Genomic DNA, 23,152 nt, shown 5'->3' with positions numbered 1-23,152 from the left:
CCAGTGTGCTTAACTTCAGAACTTCATTTTTTTCATCAGGTTGCAAAGTCCTCGTGGGCAGGCGCCAGGCTTTCTCTTGTACCTTACCTTGGAAGTGGAAGTTCCTGATCAATCTCCTGTAACCACTTCACCTCAACTTTTCTCCAGTCTGTCAAAACTGGCTAAATAAACATAACGGAGCCAAGCTTTGGAAGGCCTTGGTTCTGATGCCGGGGTCTTCTGTGGACCTGGCTTGGCAAACACCTGTGATCTGTGTTCCTCTGTCCAGCCCTGCTCCACTGATCTGGGTCTCTCTTTCCTACATGGGACATGATGACACAAGGAATGTCAGGAGGCCAAACAGCTCCTCCTTTGAGACATTAGAGATGCCTTCAGATTCACTACTACTGGTTCTACCAGCAGGGACAGTCCTCTCTACCCTGTTGACTGATGAGCTTAGGAGAGACCCTTTGACGGAAGAACATGCCAAATGGCTTTGCAATTTCTGTAGCCGCCTCAGCCCAGGACCTGTGTGACTCACCTCTGTGCTTTTCAGGAGTTTCAAAGTCAAACGAGTGCTTACTTCTCTTAATGCAATAATATTTAACAGTTACTGTTAATAATTAATGTAATAATGTGTACAGCAAGTCACCATTGGCAAAGTTTTCAAGTACATTAGAAGCAGGTGGACATATACTAGAAAGATGGTGGGGTTCAACTACAGTTGCTCAGAGCATAGACTTCAGGGTGGGCTTGGTTTCTGGCTCTGCCACTGATTCCTCTGTGGTCTTAGCAAAGTTACTTAACCTCTTGCTAATTTCAATCCCCTCAATGGTAAAACAGGAAAAGAATGTGGACCTCATAGAGCTGTTATGAGAATTAAATGAGTCTTGTAAACCGCAGTGTCTGGCTCAAGAAAAGCTGCTACTTACAGGGCAGTTACTCCGTATCAGCCCCTGTCACTAATGGGTGGTGTGGACTTGGGGAAGTCAGGTAGCCTCATTTTTCTCCTCTGTAGAGTGAGAAGCATTGGATCCTGATACATTTCGGCCTTCAGAACAACACAGAAAGATAGGAAGGAAGACAAGCAACATCCCTGTTTTCCAATGAGGCAACTGAGGTTTAGGAGATCAAATGCTTTGTCCAAGGGGTGTAGCTGATAAATGGAGAAGCCGGGATGAAAGCAAGGTCTCTGAGTGCAGCTCTGTGCACTGTTCACGGAGATGCATGGGCTCCCCTAAGAGTCTTTGGGAGACGCCTTAGCCTTTGAGCATATACCATCTTTATTTTTGGCCGTGGTCTCCCTAGAGGAGGACACCAACGTCTGCCTCTAAGAATTCTGGCATTGCTTCGGAACCATCTGTCCCAAGTAACTCAGTTTAGGTTAGGAGATCACAGTGACCTTGAGGCTGAGCTCACTATGCTTTGTCTCCCCTTTTCTCCTCCCCCCAGTGCCTGGGGAGATTCTGCTTCTAATGGCATTAGTTTGTGCTGGCTGCAATGTTGATTGGATTATCTTAATTGTTTGAGATTAAACGCGCTCCTGAGTCAGGAATCCCACTTGACAGCCCTAGGGTCTGGTTCCTGTCCCCAAGAGCCAGCACAAAGTATGCAGCTGTTATGCATGTGAGGGGCAGGGAGGGAGCGCATGTGTGAGAGAACTTCACAGCACAACAAAGTCCAAACTTTTCTTGAGGAAACGGGAGTCTAAGTGAGGCTCTCTCGACAGGATCTACAATGGCTTTCACATTTCCTTCCTTCTCATTTACAGCCATGCTTCCTTTTTGCTCAGGATAGGACTATTTGGAAATCCGTTCAGAGAGATGTTTCTGTATAAATTCCCAACAATGAAAACCCCACAAAATTAGGTCTATAGCCTATTGCAGCTGGAAGAGAGCCTCCAGGCTATTTAGTCTTACCCTGTATGAGTTTCCTAAGGCTGCCACAACAAAGGACCACAAACTGGATGGTTTAAAACAACAGTTTCTCCTCTCACTGTGGCTGGAGTCCAGAAGTTGGAAATCAAGGTTTCAAAAGGGTCATGGCTCCCTCTGAAGCCTCTAGGGAAGAATCCTTCCTTGCCTCTTCCAGCTTCTGGTTGTTGTCCACAGTCCCTGGCATTCCTTAGTTTGTAGCTACATCACTCTGTTTTATGCCTCTGTCTTCACACGGCCATCTTCCCTCTCCATGTGTGTGTTCGTATGGCCTTCTTATAAGGACACCAGTCATTGGACTTGGGCCTACCCTAATCCAGTATGACTTCATCTTAACTTGAATACATCTTCAAAGACCTTATTTCTAAATAAGATCACATTTAGAGATACTAGGGGTTAGGACTTGAACATATCTTTTTGGGACACACAATTAAACTCCACTACACCCTCTATAAAAATATCTCCTACATCAACTCAGTAAGTGGTCATTCTTTATCTCTTTGTGTACATCCAATGATAAGGCATTTACCACTTTATAACTTTAAAGAGGGCTAGAATATATTACTAATACTCTTGGTACCTGTTACAGTTTTACAGTACTTTTAGCCTGGAAGATTCTTAAATTCTAGTCTAAATTTTCCTTTTGAACCTTAATCCAGTGAAAACAATGATTTTTCCAAAAGCCTTGGGCAGAAGGCTTTTCTTCCACCACTGACCTCTATTCCAAAGGCGCCATAGGGAGCAGCTGGGAGGCTCCTATCCCACAGCACAGTTTTGTGTGCATCCCAGTGAAAGAAAGAGACCCAGAATCATGACAATGAAATACTCACGATTAGCATCCCTATAGGACTCTTGTCCTCAAAGCTCCCTTTCCTGGCACACATCCAAGTTCACCAGCATGCTTGCCCACCCCCTCTGGTTTCCTTCATCTCTCATAACCTCAACCTTGTGACCTGAATAGATTTTTTGCCTTGCCTCACACTGTGGAAGCCACGGAGGCCAGAGTGAGCCCTGTAGAGTACACTAAGACAGGCGATTGTGTCTGTGTGTGTGTGCTTGTGCATGTGTGTGTGTGCATATGTTCCCTGTGATTGAAAAGGATCTGTTGGGTTTAATTGATGCATTCGATTACTGTGATGACTCCCTCCCCGGAGCTTTCCAAATAGCCACATGTACCAAGTGGACCACCTCCAGGTTTTGCCTTTGGTTCAAACTGTGGGCGGGGGACAGGGAATGGTGAGGATTATGGAGACTGGCACAATGGAAGAAAAACCTAAGCCCTGTTTCTATAGTGCTCAGCCGCCATCCCTTTCCACCAGGACACCAATTAGACTATCTCTGGCCTATAGAGCCCTGGGGATAAAAGTGAAAAGGCAGACTTGGAAGAAGCCAACTGTGCTGCTACTTCTGGGGGCCCCCTGCCCCCAGCCATCCCACACACCCACTGCCTCTTTTCACTGCTAGATGATTAAGAAAAATCACATGAGAGAGCTAATTTAAAGCTATTGTAAAAGGAGGAGATAATCCTTTCTCTACCCGCTCCCTCTCTTCCTCTCAGCTCATGTTGGGTGTGACTTCCTGGACACAGGTCCGGCAATGGCTTTGTCACTAAAGCTTAGACAAATAAAGGAGGGTCTGAGTCTTGCCTTCTACATAGTTGCAGAAATGTGACATCAGCCCGTTTGGCTGAGACTAGATGTCAACACCCTAACTTAGCTTCTTTCTTACCCTAAAGCATTAATGCATGGATAGCATAAGAATAGGCAGGACTGTGGATGCAGCGAGGAAAGTAAAAAGCCTGATCAACCAGGAAGGGCAGGACACTTGGCTTCTAGTCCAAGCGCTGCCTTAAACTGTCTTTCTGACTCAGGCCACAGCTTTCTCACCTTAGGGATTGGATTAGATCCCTAAAAGCCCTTCTGGCTCTCAAGTCCTGCCTTGGGATGGAAGTGCCCTTGGAGGGGTGAGAAGACCTGTGTCATCTATGCCCTTGGTAATACTGGGCTTGGGAAAGGGAAGCTAATGATGACAGAGCTCTGGGCCAGAAGATCAGGAAGCCAGTTTCGTCCTAGGTGTTGACAAACTGTGTGACCTTAAAAAGTAATTAACCTTTATATGCAACAAATTCTCTTTCAAAGACATAAACCCACCCTCCACAGTTCTTTAAATTTTCTCTGGAGGAAATCACCAGGGTAAATGAAACGACTAACTAAGTTTCCTCTTGGTTTTGCTGACACAGAATTGCACCGCCTTAAACAGGCGAGGGGAGAATCTCTTAAGAAATGCCCACTGCAGGTGCTCGTATGTGCTCCACTGGGGCATTTATGCAGAGTGGCTGTTGGTCAATGGCTCTCAAACTGGCTGTATAATAGAATCATACTTTATTATTTAATTCACATTCTTGGTGATCATTTTTGGAGATTCTGATTCAGTGGGTCTTGGGTAGAACTTGGCAACCTGTACTTATAAAAAAGCTGAAAAAACTATATGGATAATTTGGATGCTTATCCAGGGCTAAGAGGCACTGATTTATGCATTCAATTCAATGAATTTTCATTGAGGCTGTGGCTGTATGGAATATAAAAAAAAGGATGTAAGGGCTGGGCTGGTCTTGGCTTTCTAGGAAATCCTAGCAACTTTTTGCTACTAAGAGAGGCAGATGTGAATGCAATGAACTGTAATCAGGTAAAACTCAGGCACCAATCGATTAGAATAGAGAAGTGAACCATCAGAATGGAGGCTAGCTGTAAACAGTGTGACCATATTGTTAGGCAGGTGACACTTCTGTCTGTAATTGATTATGAGTTCTCAGTTTTTGGTGGTGAGGCCTCAGAGGAGTACAATTGGAGCTAAGCCTTGAAGAATGAGGAGGATACAGATATATCTTTATATTTGTTTAGATTAAAGTAATTATAGAAGGATAAATCAATGAAGGATAAATTGTAAAAATAACGTGTTTACCTTTAGAAGGAGGAAGAGAATAGAGTGGAGGAGACCAGAATAAGAATAGATTTCTTTGAATATCACCATGTTTTACAGATTTGTCTTTGGAACTATGTAAATATTTTTACATAATTTAAAACTGCAACACAAAAGAGGAATTCCTAAAAATTTAGAAAGTAAAATGAAATTTAAAAAAGAGAACTTAAATATATACCTAGTTGGAGCATAACCACACTAAGAAAGTATTTCAAGTAATTTAAAAATATAAGTATATATTTTTTATATCCCTAGTGGAATATGCCTTAAGAATAAAAATAACTACAAAAGGAAACAAAACCTTAAGCAATGTTTACCAGTCATATTGTTAGTGGTAGTGTTGGTATTGTTATTACTAAGTTGTAGTGTAAGTGAAGTTGTATGTTGTATGTATACATTGTTTTATGTGTATGTGGTGTGTGTGAGTAATTATGTGAATGTCATTGAGAATAGGGATTTTTATGATGGGACAAAAGAGATACAGATGTGAGACCAATGAAGCGAAGAAAAACATGTGGTTTTGCATTTGTATTGGAAATATTACAAACTCATGAGCTTTATTATCTTTTAAAAATACATGGTTACTGGCTCTATTGAAAAGACCTAAAAATAACAATTCAGTAGCACAGAGCAGATTATGTTTTCTAAGTACCATTAGAAAACCAGATTATGTTTTCTAAGTACCATTTTCTCTTAAAAGGAAACAGGGTTTCTTAAAGAAATGCCTGATTCCAGATCCAAGGCAGGAAATATACATGATGAGCCTAGAAAATCTTGTCCTACCAGAAAGCAAACTAAATATCAAGCTACTGATGTCATGTCAAAAGGACTCGGGAGCCTGCTAGAATAGATTCTCACTGACCAGAGATAAGATAGTTTAAGCACCAGAAAGGATAGTAACCACAAAGGATTGAAATTCACAACAAATATATTCACATGTGTGAGTTCATAATGGTACCTCTATTGATCATTAGAGGACCTATCTCATTATTTTTCAATTGAAAAGGAAAAGGAAAAAAAATCAAATACCTGTTTTGCTTCTTATGTATAATCTATATTTCAGGGCTGTCAAATAGATGAGAGGAAGTTTCTCTTTAGAAAAATATTATGACTAAAAAATAAAGAAGGAATCATAGAATTAGAATGTCATCATTTTGTAGCCCCTTATTAGAGTTGCCAGATTTAACAAATAAAAACACAGAACTCCACTTAAATTTAAATTTCATATAAAAAACCAAATAATTGTTTAGTACAAGTATATTTGAGATAAACTTACACTCAAAATTATTCATTGTTTATCTGAAATTCAAATGTAACTGGACATCTGCATTTTTGTAGGCAACCTGGCCATGAATTAATAAATCTAGACAGTGATCATTGATACTGCTAACATCATCACATAAGAACCAAACAGAGGCTTCCCTGGTGGCACAGTGGTTGAGAATCTGCCTGCTAACGCAGGGGACACAGGTTCGAGCCCTGGTCTGGGAAGATCCCACATGCCGCAGAGCAACTAGGCCCGTGGGCCACAACTACTGAGCCTGCACGTCTGGAGCCTGTGCTCTGCAACAAGAGAGGCCGCGATAGTGAGAGGCCCACACACCGCGATGAAGAGTGGCCCCCGCTTGCTGCAACTAGAGAAAGCCCTCGCACAGAAACGGAGACCCAACACAGCCAAAAATAAATAAATTAATTAATAAAAACTCCTACCCCCAATATCTTCTTTAAACAACAAAAAAAAGAACCAACCAGACACTGTGAACCTCCTGATAGAAATACATACCACAGCCCATGAAGTAATCTTGTCTAATTATTGAAGCTGAATTATTGAAGTAGCCTTGTCAAATTATTAAAGCCTGCAGATCTAACGATCAATGTATAAGAAATACAGAGGGACAAAGGAACATGTTAAATGATAGGTAATCAGCAAAATCCAGACTGTCAGAAACTCTATGCAACAAATGGCCTAATCTTATGACTAAACAGTTGCAAGGGGAAAAAATAGTTAAAAAGAAGAATTGAAGGAGGAACCTACAAATTAAAAGAGACAAGAGACATATTGACCAATTGTAATGTGTGGACCTTTTTTTCATATCATTTCCAACAGAGAGAGAGCAGATAAGGACTGATATTTGATATTATAGAATGATTTTATATTTTGGGGGAGGAGTGCGATAATGCTATTTTGCTTATTAATTTTTTTAAGGAGTCCTTCCCCAGTATGTATCTTTTTAAAGCTACATACTGAAATCTTTAAAGATTAACTATGATTTGCTTCAAAATAATTGGGGCCGGGGGTGAAGTGGGTGGAGTGTAGTTGCAGCTAGATGAGTCATTCATTATACTATTTTGATCTATGAGGGCTCGTTATACTGATATTGATGCTTTTGTATACACAGTATATACAACTATTTATAATAAAAAGTTTTTTAAAAGTGAGGAGGGTCTATGTTGGTTGATCAGTGGAATAGGAATATTCTAGGTGCTTTACTCATATTAGCTCATTTTAATCTCACAAATACCAAATAAGGTCAGTGTTATCATTATCCCTATTTTACAGAGGAGGGACTGAGGCACAAACAGGTCAAGTGAGCTGCCCAAAGTCACTTGACCAGTTAATAGTCAAGTTAATGGCGGGGCCAGGATTTGAACTCAGAGAGTCTAACTCCAGGCAGTCTAAGCCCATGATCTTAAGCAGCAGTTATCTCCTAAACTGGTAAAGTTGGTTCATCTGTCTTGGTATCTGGTTACCACAGGGATGATGCGCCCTGTGCAGTCCTGCACCTCGAGCTATGCTGTTGGCAGAGACTGTCTTGTCATTGCAGGTTCCTATGCTGTGAGGCATTCTAGCATGAGATGGGCCAGCTGACTAAATGGATTTTAAGGTCATGTCTAATTATGAGATTTTATGATTCTAAGTAGTTTTCTATCCTACCAGAGTGACTGTCCTGAGCAATACTTCATCTCCGGGAGCTATGAAGGCCACTAGGAGAGAAATCAGTAGCCCAGGCTGAGGCAGCACAGAGCAGGGCATCCACAGAGCCTCCAGTTCCTCAAGAAGGGCCCTTCTCTCCCTTATCCAACCCTTGCCCTACAGAAGGCTGTCTGGGGAACCACATACCCTCTGTTTTCCAGGTCAGACGATTGGTTTGAATATTTGCAAAATGTTTTCTTCAGTTTCTGGGTATAAACCTGGCTCCCTTCATGAAGACCCACTCCACTCTTCAAGGAGATAGACAGTGCCTGCAAATGCCCTGCTTTCCAACACTGCAGTTTCTCCAAGTTGGACTAAACCTTTCCCAAACTGTAGTCTTGCCAGGAGCTCGAATTCGAATACCTCCCCTTGAAGAATACAACTACATTTCTCTATATCCTAGATCTTCCCTTTCTTTGAAATACCCCTTGCTCTTTTGCCTTACAAATTTCTTTGAGTAGAAGGATTTGGGGGCCACATCCAGAGGAGCTGAGCAAGTGGCTTCAAAGGGCTCTGAAGCTTTGCAGGTGCACTGGCTTTATCAGCTATAGGAAGTAGAGATGAGTTCATGTGCAAGGCTGCTTTTTTTTTTTTTCAGATTGGGGACAATCTCATAGATTAGCTGACACATATGTACTATTTTTCCTAACCCAGAACTATCTTTGGAGCATGCCAAGAGTCAATTTCAACTCTCTGTTTGGATAAGATGGAGGTTTCAAAGGAAAGTTTTCCTTGGCAAAATGTATGTCTTGGCTGGAACAATCTGATGATGAAAATACCCAAGACCAAAGGCGAGGCAGGGCTGCTTCCAATTACTGGAGTTGAGCTCTTTGGGAAGAGGCCTCGTGACATGACTTGGATTGGGAGCAGACAGTGTTTCAATTGGCAAGCCAGGGGAAAGAGAAAGAGATCATTTCTCTGCTATTTGGTGGACTTTCCCAATTATGGAAAGGTAATTTAAGTCTTTGGTGAGATTGGAAGTCTTTCCACTGGAAAATTCCCATTGATTTTTGGTATTTGACTTATTCTGGAGCATTGAGAGTGGTCTGGAGGGAGCAGAGTCTAAGTTTTCTGGGGGCTTGAGAGGAATTCTCAGGCAAATGGCACTGGAAGAAGGGTTGCCTGGGATTTGCCCAGATGGCTCCGAAGCAGGCTCTGGCTTTTCATGTGACTTGAGCTCATTACCAACCAAAGAAGAGAAACATGGGCTTCTGGCAAAGAGCAAGTCAGAAATCTCTTCAAGGTTGAAAACCCAAAGAAGTTTAAGTAGAAAAGGAACTCAGAGATGGAGAAGGTGGGGGAAGAACAGTATTTCTCCCTTTTTGAGCTGGAAGCTGGGACAGGAGGAACAACTCTTTTGAGTTGCTGCCTGGGCATTTTACAGGATGACAACCCTGCTCACTCTGAGTCTGGACATTTAGATAAGGACCCGAGCTTAGGATTCCTGCCCCAAGTTCCTGCTTTGCTTTACCTGGGGCACCTTTTAAAATAACCACTTAGAGTTGAGCCCATGAAAAGTTAGTGACCTCCATCCCAACCACCATATAAGTAATAAGCGCTTGCTACCTTGCTCTCTATTTTCTGCTCGCTTGCCTGTGACCTGTGACCTGGGATGCAGGGATGAAGGACTGCCCTTGCCTAGGCTCGTTTTGCGCTCCCCTCCCCATTTCTGGGATCTGTAAGTAACAAATTTTGTCGCTTTACTTCCTTTGTGTGGGTTTATTGAAATTGCACCTTCAATCAAAAGGACCACCGAGTTCTCACTGCCCTAAAGTGGGAGCTCTGATGCTGAGGGAGCTACTTGCTGACCACATATAGGTGCCTCCTCCTTCAGCTGGTCATATCTGCATATTTCCAATTTTATTTTATTTTGCTTTATTATTGAGGTGACATTTAAAAAATAACATTATATAAGTTTCATGTTACAACATTATATTTTGGCTTCTGTATACCCTACAGTGTACTCATCACCGAAAGTTTAGTTTCCATCCATCAACACAGAATTGACCCCCTTTTTCCATTTCACACTCCCTCCACCCCACCTTTTCTCTCTGGTAACCACTAATGTGTTCTCTGCATCTCTGTGTTTTTGTTCTGTTTTATTTGTTTATTTATTTATTTGTTTATTATTCCACATATGAGTGAAATCATATGGTACTTGTCCTTTTCTATCTGACTTACTCACTTAGAATGATACCCTCCAGTTTTCTCCACATTGTCACAAATGGCCAGATTTCATCTTTTTTTATGGCTGAGTAGTATCCCATTGTATATATAGACCACATCTTCTTTTTTTAAATTTTTTTGCGGTACGCAGGCCTCTCACTGTTGTGGCCTCTCCCGTTGTGGAGCATAGGCTCCAGACGCGCAGTCTCAACGGCCATGGCTCACGGGCCCAGCAGCTCCGCGGCATGAGGGATCTTCCCGGACCGGGGCAAGAACCCGTGTTCCCTGAATCGGCAGGTGGACTCCCAACCACTGCGCCACGAGGGAAGCCCTAGACCACATCTTCTTTATCCAATCATCCATCGATAGGCATTTAAGCTATTTCCATACCTTGGCTACTGTAAATAATGCTGTGATCAACATAGGGGTACATATTTTTTTTGAATTAAAGTTTTCATATTCTTCGGATAAACACCCAGAAGTGGAATTCCTGGATCATATAGTTGTCCTATTCTTAATTCTTTGAGGAAACTTCATACTGTTTTCCATAGTGGGTGCACCAATTTACATCTGCACCAACAGTGCATGAGGGTTCCCTTTCTCTGCATCCTTGCCAACACTTGCTATTTGCTGTCTTTTTGATCATAGCCATTCTAATGGTTGTGAAGTGATATAGCATTATAGTTTTGATTGGCATTTCCCCAAAGATTCATGATGTTGAACACTTTTTCATGTGTCTGTTGGCCATTTGTATGTCTTCTTTGGAAAAATGTCTATTCAGAGCCTCTGCCTAGTCTTTAATTGGATTGTTTGTTTTTTTTGTTGTTGATTTTCATATTCTTAATTTAATACACCAGCCCCAGCTTCTGAACACACAAGCCCATGAAATGATTTTGCTTTGCTGGTGATCCTCAGTCACTGATAAGGGAGCAGATGTGCTCTGTCCAGACAACTCATGTCATGAAAGCCAAAGGGGGTGGGCCTTGCCCTTTGATCCTTGACACCCCACTGTGCTCCCTTCTGAACTTCACACTTGTTGAGATATTTGAATGCAGAGGAGATGAGAAAACTTGAGCTAAAATAAGTAGTTTCCATTTTTAAAGTTTTATTTCTTCTTTTAATCAGTAAACAGCTGCATGTGGCTGAACAGCTGCGTATGGTCTCCCACCCGGGCCCCCATCTCCTTCAAGAGCCATGGACCTCCCAAACTGGTCTAGACCTGTGGGTCTTCTAATTACCATCTGTCTGACCCTGGACAGGCCTCAGCCATCTCAGCTATTGATAAGGATGCAATAATTTTGTGCTTTGGGGCTCCCTTCCTAAGGGGTGAAAGTATGCTAAATGAACACATGAATGGTCACCTTTAATAAAATCTAAGATATACCTTTGGTAAACAGTACATATTAGGAATACAATTTCCCTTGTCCTCTTGCAAATGGAAAATGTCCAGATGAGCTGTCCTGACCATTTTCACATGGGCCATGAATGGCTTGGTTATCAGTGGGATTACAGTTCCCAGTTCTGCCCTTGGCACAATGGCTACTTAATCAACGTTCCCAAGAGAGATCTCATCCCAGCCTCTGCCATCTAGATGAGAAAATAGAAGGGGCCTTCTGTCTGCCTCTCTCCAGAGAACAGACTTCCTTGCAGCGGGAGGGGTGGGAGGGCAGAGGATCACCACCGACGCAGAGTTGCTGGAACCCGTCTTACCATGACTGCTCCACCCACCACACTCCCTCCCTTGCCTACCTTCCCTGCACCCACCTCAGGCTTTCTGCAGCAGGAGCGGGAGAGTGTCTACGAGGGATCAAACACTAGCAGGGTTGAGCAACTTCAAATTGAACTTCCTGAAAGGACACAAGAAACAGCAGCGTCGTGGTAACAAAGCACTCCTCCTGAGAGATCCTGAGTGTGATGGTCCTTTTGATACAGATGGGAGGGTGATAGGGCAGTAGGTCAGGCTCCTCTCAGCTCCTATGAAGAACCCAGCCATCCTGACAGCTCCGTCCCTTCCTGCCTCCCCATCTTCCCTCATCCCAGACAAGAGCTCAGAAGCCAAAAGTATTTTCCATGCCCTTTGACCTTTCTCCTTACTCTTCTTCTCTAGGATCCAACCACCTGAAATCTTTGAACATGCTTGACTGGGACATGCCCACTCCCACTTTGGAAGCTTAGCCAGGTTGATTTCCACATTTGGAATGTCCTTGTCATTCCATTTTGCCAAAGCGTGCCCTTCCCCTGTTCTAAAATCTCTCTCTGTTTCATTTCCTCCTGGAGCTCAGATCACTTTTTCATATCTGCATCTGCAATAGGGCTCAATTTGTTATGACATCACAAAAAATCAGAGCCCAGGGTGGCCTTGGAGATTATCCAACATACTCCTTTGGGGAAACTGAGGCCCAGAGAGGGGAAGGAACTTGTACAACCATGCGATGGGAGACTGGTAGAGCCCTATTTACAACTCAGGGTTTGCATCTCCTGGTCCAGGACTCTTTCTTCTGTGTGAACTCGTCTTGCTTCTCTTTTTCATGAATTTGACCCATCTTCCCTATCCATCTCTAAGCTTTCTGAGGGCAGTGCCCTCTCTTTCTTCTTTTCCAGGCTTCCCAGTGTCTACCACAATCAATACCTCACACTCTGGGCACATTATATGGTTTTTTTGTGTGTGTGTGTGGTATGCGGGCCTCTCACTGCTGTGGTCTCTCCCGCTGTGGAGCACAGGCTCCGGATGCACAGGCTCAGCGGCCATGGCTCACGGGCCCAGCCTCTTCGCGGCATGTGGGATCTTCCCAGACTGGGGCACGAGCCCGTGTCCCCTGCATCGGCAGGCGGACTCCCAACCACTGCGCCACTAGGGAAGTCCTATATGCTTTTAGAAGTTATCTACATTATTTCATTCCATCCTCATAAAGATACTCTCCAACAGCAGCAGAGATAGAATGGATTCCCTTTAATAGATGATGAAACTTGGATGCAGAGAATTCAATGGCTTGTTCAAGGACACCTAGGTACAACAGCTCATGTGGGATAGCAGAAGACCCTGGCACAAAATAACAATGCAGGCAGTGAAATGGATTGTTACCTAATATGACCTGTGGCCAAAGGGAACTCTAATGCTCAGAGAAGATGGTAGGGTTCTCATGGATCGGTGCACTGTCTGAGATTTCCTTGTGGTTCTCCACTCACTGGATGCCTGATTCTGTTGTACTATGCTTTAAAAATGGCAATACTCAGCAGCATGTCTGGGTCAGGAACAGGGAGGGGGCTTGCCATTAGCACTGATTATGTAAGAAACTCTAGCTCTTCCCTCCCAGCATCCCCACTCTCACACCATGTGCTTGCCTTGTGCAGATTTCCCGGGGGTTCCTAAGGGAATGCTGTGATCCCAGACAGTGGGGCTTTTCTCCCCTCCCAGCTCCAACCCCATTTGCACTGGGGGAAAAGTAGTCACATCATTTGCATTTATCACTGAGAACATACCACCTTGTCTGTAGCTTTTAGTCTGACTGAATTGCTTTTCTGCTTCATGAGACACACAGCACGGCAGCCCAGCACTCCCTTCTCCTCCTCACTTCACCAGCGTCGGGCCGTAACCCACATTGCTCTCCCTCGCATTTATCATATTGATCATATAAGAAATAGATCATAAGCAGAATGAAATTACCGAATGCAATGATCTGGGGCATCCTATGGACCAGATCGATCTTGGGGCAGCCAGGAAAAAAGTCCCTTGCTGTGATGTTTTCCAAAGTTGATTTTCATTGCAAGTAGAACTCTCCATCAACTAAGGCACCCTGGAGGGGAAAGTCTGCTGTCCTGACAAGGGGTGAGTGTGTGTGTGTGTGTGTGTGTGTGTGTGTGTGTGTGTGTATGTATGTGTGGTTGAGACAATGAGAAAGAGATAAAAAGAGAGAGAGACAGAGAAAATAGAAGTTTGATAAGCCTCATAAGGTTCGTTCATTAGGAAGGAGATTTCCTTAGCTAGAACTCATTTGAGATGGATGTTTGAGGCTCTGGTTGTAACAGTATCTATCTTCTCTTGCCTATTCCAAACTGTTCTTGTGTGTATGTTGCAGTGGGAGGTGGGTATGGAGAAAGATAAAACTCTCTCATGCTCAGAAAACCATCAAAGACCCTTTCTAATCTCCTGTGAATGCCTGGATTGAGCGCCGCCTGTCTTTGTCACCCTGGCCCCAGTCTGTGAATTTGCAGTGTCAGTGGGGGACTGAAGTTTTAGCAGCACAGTTTATATAAGACAGTGAGGGGTTTATTTATAAACTGCTCCTTGAAAACATAAACTTGAAGCTCCCCCCCACCCCCTCCCCCTGACCTGAGGCTCCAAACATGACCTCTGCCATAATAACTTTCTCCCTGTCTGGAGACAAGGTTGGTGAGTTCAGCTGAGACTGGAAACCCTAGTGAACAAGGTTCCTGACAGCCTGCCACCAGCTCAGACTGAAGCAGAAACCTACAGTGGGAATGTGGTGCAAGGCCCCGGTCACCCCCTTCCCACTGTGAAATCCATCCCCAGACACTGAGACTCAGGACTATTGGCTTTGGCAACATTCGTCATGCCAATAAACTCATTGAAATTGAAGAAACCAGAGGAGAGAAGGAGAGCAGGGAATGGAAGGGGGTGAGGAGGGAGCGAGGGAGGAGGGTGTGCAGAGAACAGCAGGGAAGAGGAGCTGCCCCAAGCTCTCCTGTGAGCTTAACGGCAGAGACGTCATGGATGCCAAGCAGCTGAGTTCAGGCAGAAGCCAAGTCTCAGCCGTGAGTAGATCCCCCCCCAACCCCCAAGCCATCTCCCTCTGTTCCCTGTCTCTGCTCAAGCTTCTACACTCACAGAAATATCTCTGGAAACCTTCCCAAGGGGCAAAAGACCAAGAAAAACCACATGTGCTCTCTCTCTCTCTCACACACACACACACTTCTATCAGTGAGACGATGAAAAAGAAAACACCGCAAAATATATCCACCGGGACTATGGGGAAATACACCAGCCACTCAGAACATGCTGAAGCCGGAGGAGACCCAGGCTGGGTTGAAGAGCGCAATCACTGGACAGAGCCAGACTCCCTCTAGCACCACCTTCCCCATCTTAGTCTGCTTGGGTGTTACTTCCTGCCCTGGGAATAGCCCCTGGACTTTCGTAGCTTCCTAGAGTTACCATGCTTCTAAGAATCCATCCGGGCTAGCTCAGTATTGTTTTTCCCTGATGGAAGACCGAGTCTCCTGATCTTGAAGACCCTGGAAATGGAGAAAGCTGAGTGTCACAGCCCTCATCAGCAGGGAAGTCCCCTCGTTAGCTTATATTGTAGCCTTGGCCATTTCCTTGTCTCTTCCAGGATTGGGGACCACCTTGCACACCAGCACATCAGAACCCTGCAAGTACTTGATGAGGGGAGACTGCCGGGCTGCACTCTGGCACCTCTGGACAAAACAACTTCTGCTTCCCTAACCTCGTCCCCAGCCTGTCAATTTCAAAAACTGTTTTTCCTTCCCGGAGGTCCTATACTATTCTTCTGGCTCCTTTCTTACCACTTGCTTGAGATATTTTTCCATGGCCAGTGATGACCTTGCTTGTCTGTTACCTAAGCCTGTCTCATTCACTCGCTTGCCTTCCTCTCCCTCCTAGAGGAAATTTATATTAATTTTAAGTTAGTCAAAGTGAGGGCATGATAGAGAGGATGGCAGAGAAGGAGACCACACAGGTTTTGGTCAGTAATGCAAGACCGTTGAAAGTTTCCAAGACCTTGGCTTTTTGAAAGCTGGGTTGGGTAAGAAGAGGATATTAACATAGGTAAGAACCATAATATGAATTTAGGAGGGGCTGTTTACTTTTCGAAAAGAATTTATTTCATTATTGCTGATTATTCTGTTGGTTCCCCATCAGCGATAGCATTCCTGTTGCTACTTGTCCCAAGGCTGGTCAACAGTTTGGGTTTTTCAGTGCAGTCCCATCTTGCCTTCTGATATGCATGAAAAAGCAATGCCTTCTTGGCCAGGGGTGGATTCCTGGATACTTGCTGGCAAACGACATCATGTCACAGAAGGAGAGAAACTTCCTATGCAGGGATTTGGAGAACATGTGTCATGTATAAGCAGACAACTGTATGTAGTGTTTGCTGGGTTTGCACCAGCTGAGAAAAACTATGTGGACTCAGAGATGAAAAGGCATGAAGGCCCAGGGGTAGGGTGGGGTGCAGGAATACTCCCCAATGACTCCACAGGAACCTTTTTTATCAGCTGGGGTTAATTTGAGACAAAAGGCTGGTACTGTGAACATGGATTTTCCGCCCTGTCCTGGGCCTGATGGATCCATTCCTTTAATGAAATGAGCACAGTTTATTTTACCAACTCTAATTATGTGAAGAATGAGTGTCAGATTTCTTTATCCTTCTGCTGGCCCTGAATCCAGGCCAACCTCACAAGCCTTACACGCAGTGAGGCTAATGGAGCTTTTATTCCAATGAGTTGAGAGCCAACCCACCTTCGTAGAGAGAAGAATATTTTTTTTAAAAAAAGGAGAAATATTTAATGTTTGTCTGGTGGATGAAAAATTTCACAAGATAAATTAACGTGTTTTCTGGCTGAATGGAGAGACCGGGGCAGGATGCTAGAGATAATTTTCCTAGGACTCAAAATGATTTACCTTATCTCTGTGTTCTTTAGACAAGAGGTTCCATTTATTTAGTCATTTATCTTATTAATTTTCTGAAGATATCCCTCCCTGCAGCCACCACCAACACAACGCCACAGCACTTGACACGGGGAGCTCGGGATTGGGAAGGAGACCGGATCCCACCTGCCATTCGTCCAGTCACTGATTCTTTCCTTTAACACTTGTGCCTGGCACCAGGCCACTGGCTGCAGAGATAGCAGTACTCAGATGGAGATGGTCTGTGTCCTCACAAAACTGCAATGTAATGGGAGACATAGACTCATAAACAAGTGAGTATCATTCTCTGTGTTAAATGCTATGCCGTCAGAACTCTCTCTACCACCTACATACCCCAATGGGCTTTAAGGAGACCTAGAGAGACTATCCAAAGGGGTGATTCTGCTCCCCACGAGACATTTGACGTCTGAAGGTATTTTTCGTTATCATACTGGGGGAGGGGTATTGCTGGTATGTAATGGATTGAGGCTAGGGATGCTGCTAAACATCCCACCACGCACAGAAAAACTCCCTATGGCAAAGGATCATCCAGCCCAAGGTGTCAAGAGGGCCACCATTGACAAACTCTACCCTAGTCTGTCCTCTTGCCTTAAGACTGTCCTGTGCTGTCTTTCCACACTGGAAACCACGCTGCTTCTGTCACACCTCCCTGTTTTATGTGGCTGGTCTCTGCACAGGCACTGCTATACCAGCCTGAGAGAGGGAATTTCCCTCTGCTCTGCCGTCATAACTAGAGATAGAACTATATTTTAAAAGTAGCATCAAGGAGTAAAATTATTTATGTGAGGTGGTAAAAAAAGCTTTAGGAGAGCATCGCAACCTCAGAGTGAGGTAGATGAAAAAATACAATCCTGCCTGGATGCTTCCCATGCCTTTTTTGTGGGACTTTCTACCACACACCCAGAACCTCACTTGTAGAGTTGTTGGCAGTAGAAATAATTTGGGATGAGGTTGAGTCCTTAAATAGTTTCCCTTTTGCATGCCCCAACCATTATCTGAATGTTTGTAAAAAGACTGCCAAGGCTTTCTCTTCAGATCTTCATGTAACTGTATGTTACGTACCACGGAGTTATTTTTGAGCAATTAAGGCTCCCCATGCCAGGTTTTCTCATCATCTACCAAAGGCATAAAGAGGGGGCCTTATGTCTGGCTTTCCTGGGGAAGCAGATGGCATTCTGAGTACTGGCAGGAGACAGGTGTGATATTTCAGGGGCCGGAGGGCTTGTCTGGCGTCCTATGCAAATCTGGCTCCATTTCGCATCCCTCCCAGGAACTACAACCAAATGGAGTCTGCTCTTACATCCGTGTGTGTGTGTGTGTGTGTGTGTGTGTGTGTGTGTGTGAGAGAGAGAGAGAGAGAGAGAGCGTGCGAGAGAGGGGTTGTGAAGGAGGTGTATCTATGTGTGTATTGGGGTAATCGAGACCACCTATGCATTTTGTAGATGAGAATAAAATAATTCTTAGGTAGCAAGGAAAGCGGTTACTTTATCCTGATCTAAAAAAAACTGCACAAAAAAAGATGGATAAATCCTTCAGGGTAATATCTCTGGGAGGACAGTATGTAATTCTCCCTTTAACTTGATCAGCTTCTGAGTCTGCCCCCAAGTTCTGCACTGGCCAGAGTTTTCTTCCTAACACACAGAGATGAAGGCTCCCTTATTAGCAGGATGCTGAGACTTCTGAGTGACTAGCTTAGCTGCTGAGAGTCACAAAGAGGCTTGGCTGAGCAGTGCTGATGAATTCTTACATGTAGATCTTAGGTTAACCAGAGTTGTAATTAGTGATTTGTGTTAATTGGCTTATCCTGGCTCATATATACTGTATTCCTCTTTAGTGAGGGCACTGTGAAGGTGAAGGTGAAAGTGAAGTGAAGGTGACCACATGCCAAAGCTTCTTCAGGAACAGCCCCAATTTTAAATGTTTTCTTTTTTTCGTATATTTTCCAAAGTACACTCATACTTGTCAAACCATATGTCCAAGTTTTACATTAAAAATATGTTCCCTGTAAGTATCTGATTATCTATTTTGCCATGGAAACACTCTCTAGTCCCTGATAACCCAGAAACCAGAACAAAGTTTTACTTCTACAGACTTCACAGTTTCGGCTCCAGCTCCACCCAAGCTCACTAATCCAGAGATGTCAGGATGCAGGAGAACTTGAATGTAATTAGCGAAGTAACATCAACTTACTTTTCCTCTTTTTTTTTTCTTTTTGTGGTACGCGGACCTCTCACTCTTGTGGCCTCTCCCATTGTGGAGCACAGGCTCCGGATGCGCAGGCTCAGCGGCCATGGCTCATGGGCCTAGCCACTCCACGGCATGTGGGATCTTCCCGGACCAGGGCACGAACCTGCGTCCCCTGCATCGGCAGGCGGACTCTCAACCACTGCGCCACCAGGGAAGCCCACATTTTCTCTTTTGAAAGAGCAAGATTGGCCACACCACTATTCATTCTTCCCTCTAATGATTAGCGTTTACTTGCTTTCACTTGAATGCCCTTCCATGGCAAGGGTGGCTTACTCATGGCCCACCACTAGCTAACACATGTTACCATTTGGGCTGGAAAAGGGAATATGTGTGGCTCAGTGGTAACCCATCCCAATGGTTTGGCCAATTCCATACATTTGTAATGAAAATGACTCCATTTCACTGAGTAGCAATGCATTCTCTTTGGGGAGCTTTCAGGGAAGATGGAGAATACGTGTTATGAACAAAAGGAGTACCCAGTATATTTGCTGGGCTTGAGTCATCTGGAGACCTGAAAGCTGTTAGGCTGAAGGCACTGCACAGGCAGGCCTGTTGGTCCTCTCACCAGGGGCTGGGACGCCACATCAGTGCTCACCTGTCAGTGTTCAAAGTCTAGTTGAGTACTTGGCATTGAAGGCCCTCAGAGATAACTGCACAGAGACCAAGTTCCAGGTGCTCAGATAGAGTGTAGACCACAGAGGCAGCAAAGGTCTTCCTCATCTTTTAAGAATAGGATGAACACTACTTTCCTTGCAGGGTGGTTACTTCCTGGAGTGAGGACACAGGTCTCAGGAAAGACAGCAGAGAGCTGATCAGATCAATTGACTCCTCAGGCACCTTCAATGGTACACGCTGCCGGCACCATCCAATTGAAAGTCCTTGGCTCTGGCAATTTATAGCCCCACGTGCTCTGATCTCCCAAACCTCTGGCAACACTGCTTCCCACTATTCTCACTTATTTGCACCCTGTGCAAAGCAGTGTGGAAGTATTCTCTCCATTTCCTGATAGGTCCCAAGAGCCACTATTCCCATGGAACATTGCCCCAAATCACAATTTCTTATTGAAGTTCGTGTATTTAGATTTGATACCAAGACTGAGAACAGGGACTGGCACTGGGCATCAAGTTTGAAAGTAAATATTAAAGAGTGTAAGATGGTGCTGGTAAGAAAAAATAAGGTGTTACTGGGTGGTATCATCTAGGTGCTGTTCTAAGCATTCAATATTCAGGCTCTCATTTTATATCTTAAGTTCTCACAGTTACCGAGTGAGTTAGCATTGCTCCATGCATGATTTAGTGGACAGGCATCTTCCCCAGTTCAAAAAATGGAGGGACCCAAACCCATATACTTTGCTTTGGGGCTTCCTGATTGACTTTTACTGCTCTTGGGAGAGCGTACTAGTCCTGTCTGTGTTGTTCCCTGTAGTGGAGGTCATGACAGTGACAGGGGTTCTACATGGAGACCCCTGGGTCTTACCCCCAAAGTGACCCTAATGGCAACTTTCCAAGCCTAGCTCAACTCACCTACTGCACCAGGGGTTCTGATCCTCTTCAAGTGGAATTAATTCCTCCCTTCCCTTAATCCTACAGCATCTCTATTGCTTGTTACAGCTTCCTTAACTTCTATATGGGTTCATCTGACCTACTAGACTGAGAGCTCTATGTGGACAGGAGCCATGTTTATTCAGGTTTGTATGCCCTGAACATTGCTTGATACATAGGAGGGCTTAGCACATAAATTAAACTTAATTGACTTATACAGACAGCTGAGAAGACTCCAGGTCATATCACTGTGGTAGATATTTGAGCTTGGTCCCAGGAAATGGAATGTGGGGTGTGTGTGTGTGTGTGTGTGTCTCTGTGTGTGTGTGTGTGTGTGTGTGTGTGTGTGTGTTTAGAAGAGAGGCCCCTACTGGAAGAAGGACTGGGAGTGAAGCTTTATGGAGATAAAAACAACTACAGCTGGGCCACTTTTCAGGGAGCATGGGATTCTTTTGCTTACAGAGAAGACAACTCCAGATAGAAATGTAAGCCTTTTCTTGACTCAGCCATGGCCCTCCTCGTAGGGAACTCAGAGTTTGATCACTCTTAGTACAGAGACTTCTGCGGATCTGCCACATCAGGGTTAGGACTGGACATGTAGTGGATGCTCCTCCTGGCATCTGCCATCCCTCCTCTGCCCTCTTGAGAGTTTTTCTTCCTTCTATTTCTGTGTTTTTGTCCCTGTCAACTTCATCAGGTCTTCACTTCTCTGTGTTTTCTCAAAGACTCTTGGAACAGAAATACGGTGGGGCCCCTGAGACTTTAGATCCCAAAGTGAGTTGTAACTATTCAGGTTGCCTCTGCCTGGTGAGCTCTGGAGGGGTGCATGTAGCTGGGAGAGTGCAAGTGGGCCAGAGATGGAGTTTGGATCTGGAATAGAAGGGAATGCTCCCTCTTCTCTTGGACATAATTGTCATTCATTCGACATCTCAAAGATTACATATCTTTATTAAAAACTTTCATATCAAGTACAGTGCTAAAATCTGGGGCAATAGAGCTGAGTAAGACACTGTCCCTGTCCTGGAGGAGTGCTTAGGAGGAGAGCGATGCACAAGCAAGTAACTGCAAAACAAGAAGTGCAATAGTCAAGGTGTGGATCGAGAGCACAAAGGAGGAAGGGAGAAAGAGCAGAGAAGGTCTGTATGGTGCCTGAACCTGAAGTAGGTGCATTGCATGTCCATGAATGGGACGGTATTGATATGCAGTTAGGATGAGGAAAAGAACATTTGCAGCCTGAAAAGAGAAGGATTTATTGGCTGGGAGCTAAAGAATGCTGAGTGACTGAGTCAGACAGCAGAGATGAAAGGGCTGAATCCTGGCTGTGGAATCCAGGGCCTGGGTTCAAACCTAACCCTTCCATGTCCCAGCTGTGAGCCTTGCATACTCCCTTATATTTTAGTTACTACTGCTTCTAGAACATGGGGACAGTAATGCCCACTCTGCAGTGTTCATACGGGAGTAAAATTAGGGTATGCATGTAAATGTACGCTGGAATCTATAAGGTGATATGCATGTGGTAGGTATTATTTTTATATTGTGGGATGGGAGGGCAGAGAATAAACTATGAAGTTTAAGACAGGTGGGTCCTGCAAAATGAGGAATGGTGAGTTTCAGTGGGAGGAGTTTGTGATTAATGTGGATGCTGAAGTTTCACAGACTTAAAGAGCCTGCGGAGCATGCCGCACGTGCCCATCAGACTTGCCTCAATCTGGAGCGTTCAGAGTTTACACGCTATAAAGTTGGCAGGGTGGCTGTTGACAGTTTAAGAAATGGCTGCCCAGCTTTGAGATTGAGTAGCTGTTGAAAAGTAAAGTATCATTTGATTTTTGCTGTCAGAAAGAGTTAAACCAGGAGAAATTTTCTGCAAAACACATGTGCAATTTGGGGACAGTTTGTCATCATTGTGGCTTCAGGTTTTTACATGTTTTGTTCTTGTCATATTGATGCACAAATTCAAGGTTAGTTCTGATGCTCAGAACAAAGAGAGGCATAATTGTGAGTCATCCTCTTTTTTAAACTTTTTTTCTGTTGGAACAGAGAGCTTGTTACTGTTGATTTAAATGTGTTCAGGTATTCAAGAACATGACTTTATGCTAGGGTCCCAGTTACCCTAGAAGGGCCTCTCTGAGCCAAGTGGGATGTGTGGGGTGGCTGTTGTCAGGCAGAGGAGTTCAGCATCCAAGCAGAACCAGGTGGCAGGCAGCCCTGGAAAACCAGAGACAGGGAGTGGGAAGAAGAGCCTGAACTGCAAGCAGGTAAAGAAGCAAACTGAGGGGCTATGGGCTCTTTAAATCTATAACGGGAAATGAATCAGGAGGTAAAAAGTGGGAGGATGCACTTTGTCTTTTGTTGCAGAGTGTGAAATGTGCAAAGGAAAATAGATCTAAGGGGACTAAGGATTAAGGCTGTGAGGAATAGAAGAAATATAGGTGTCTGCTCTTCTTTGGAGTTTTGACATATGTTGGGGTAAACCTAACTGCCTGGGATACAGGTGGGGGTGAGTATCTGGTTCTAGAGAGCATTTGAAATCCCTCCATTAGAGGTGCATTCCCTTTAGCCAACATTCCTTGAGCATCGATTATGTGGCAGGCATTATCCTAGATATTTTGGGATATATGAGTGATGAAAAAACTCAAAAAACCCTGCTGTC

This window comes from Mesoplodon densirostris, chromosome 2 (genome assembly GCF_025265405.1).
Source record: "Mesoplodon densirostris isolate mMesDen1 chromosome 2, mMesDen1 primary haplotype, whole genome shotgun sequence".
NCBI classification, from domain to species: Eukaryota; Metazoa; Chordata; class Mammalia; order Artiodactyla; family Ziphiidae; genus Mesoplodon; species Mesoplodon densirostris.
The sequence above is the reverse complement of the archived record's forward strand: the minus strand, read 5'-3'. Positions refer to the sequence as shown.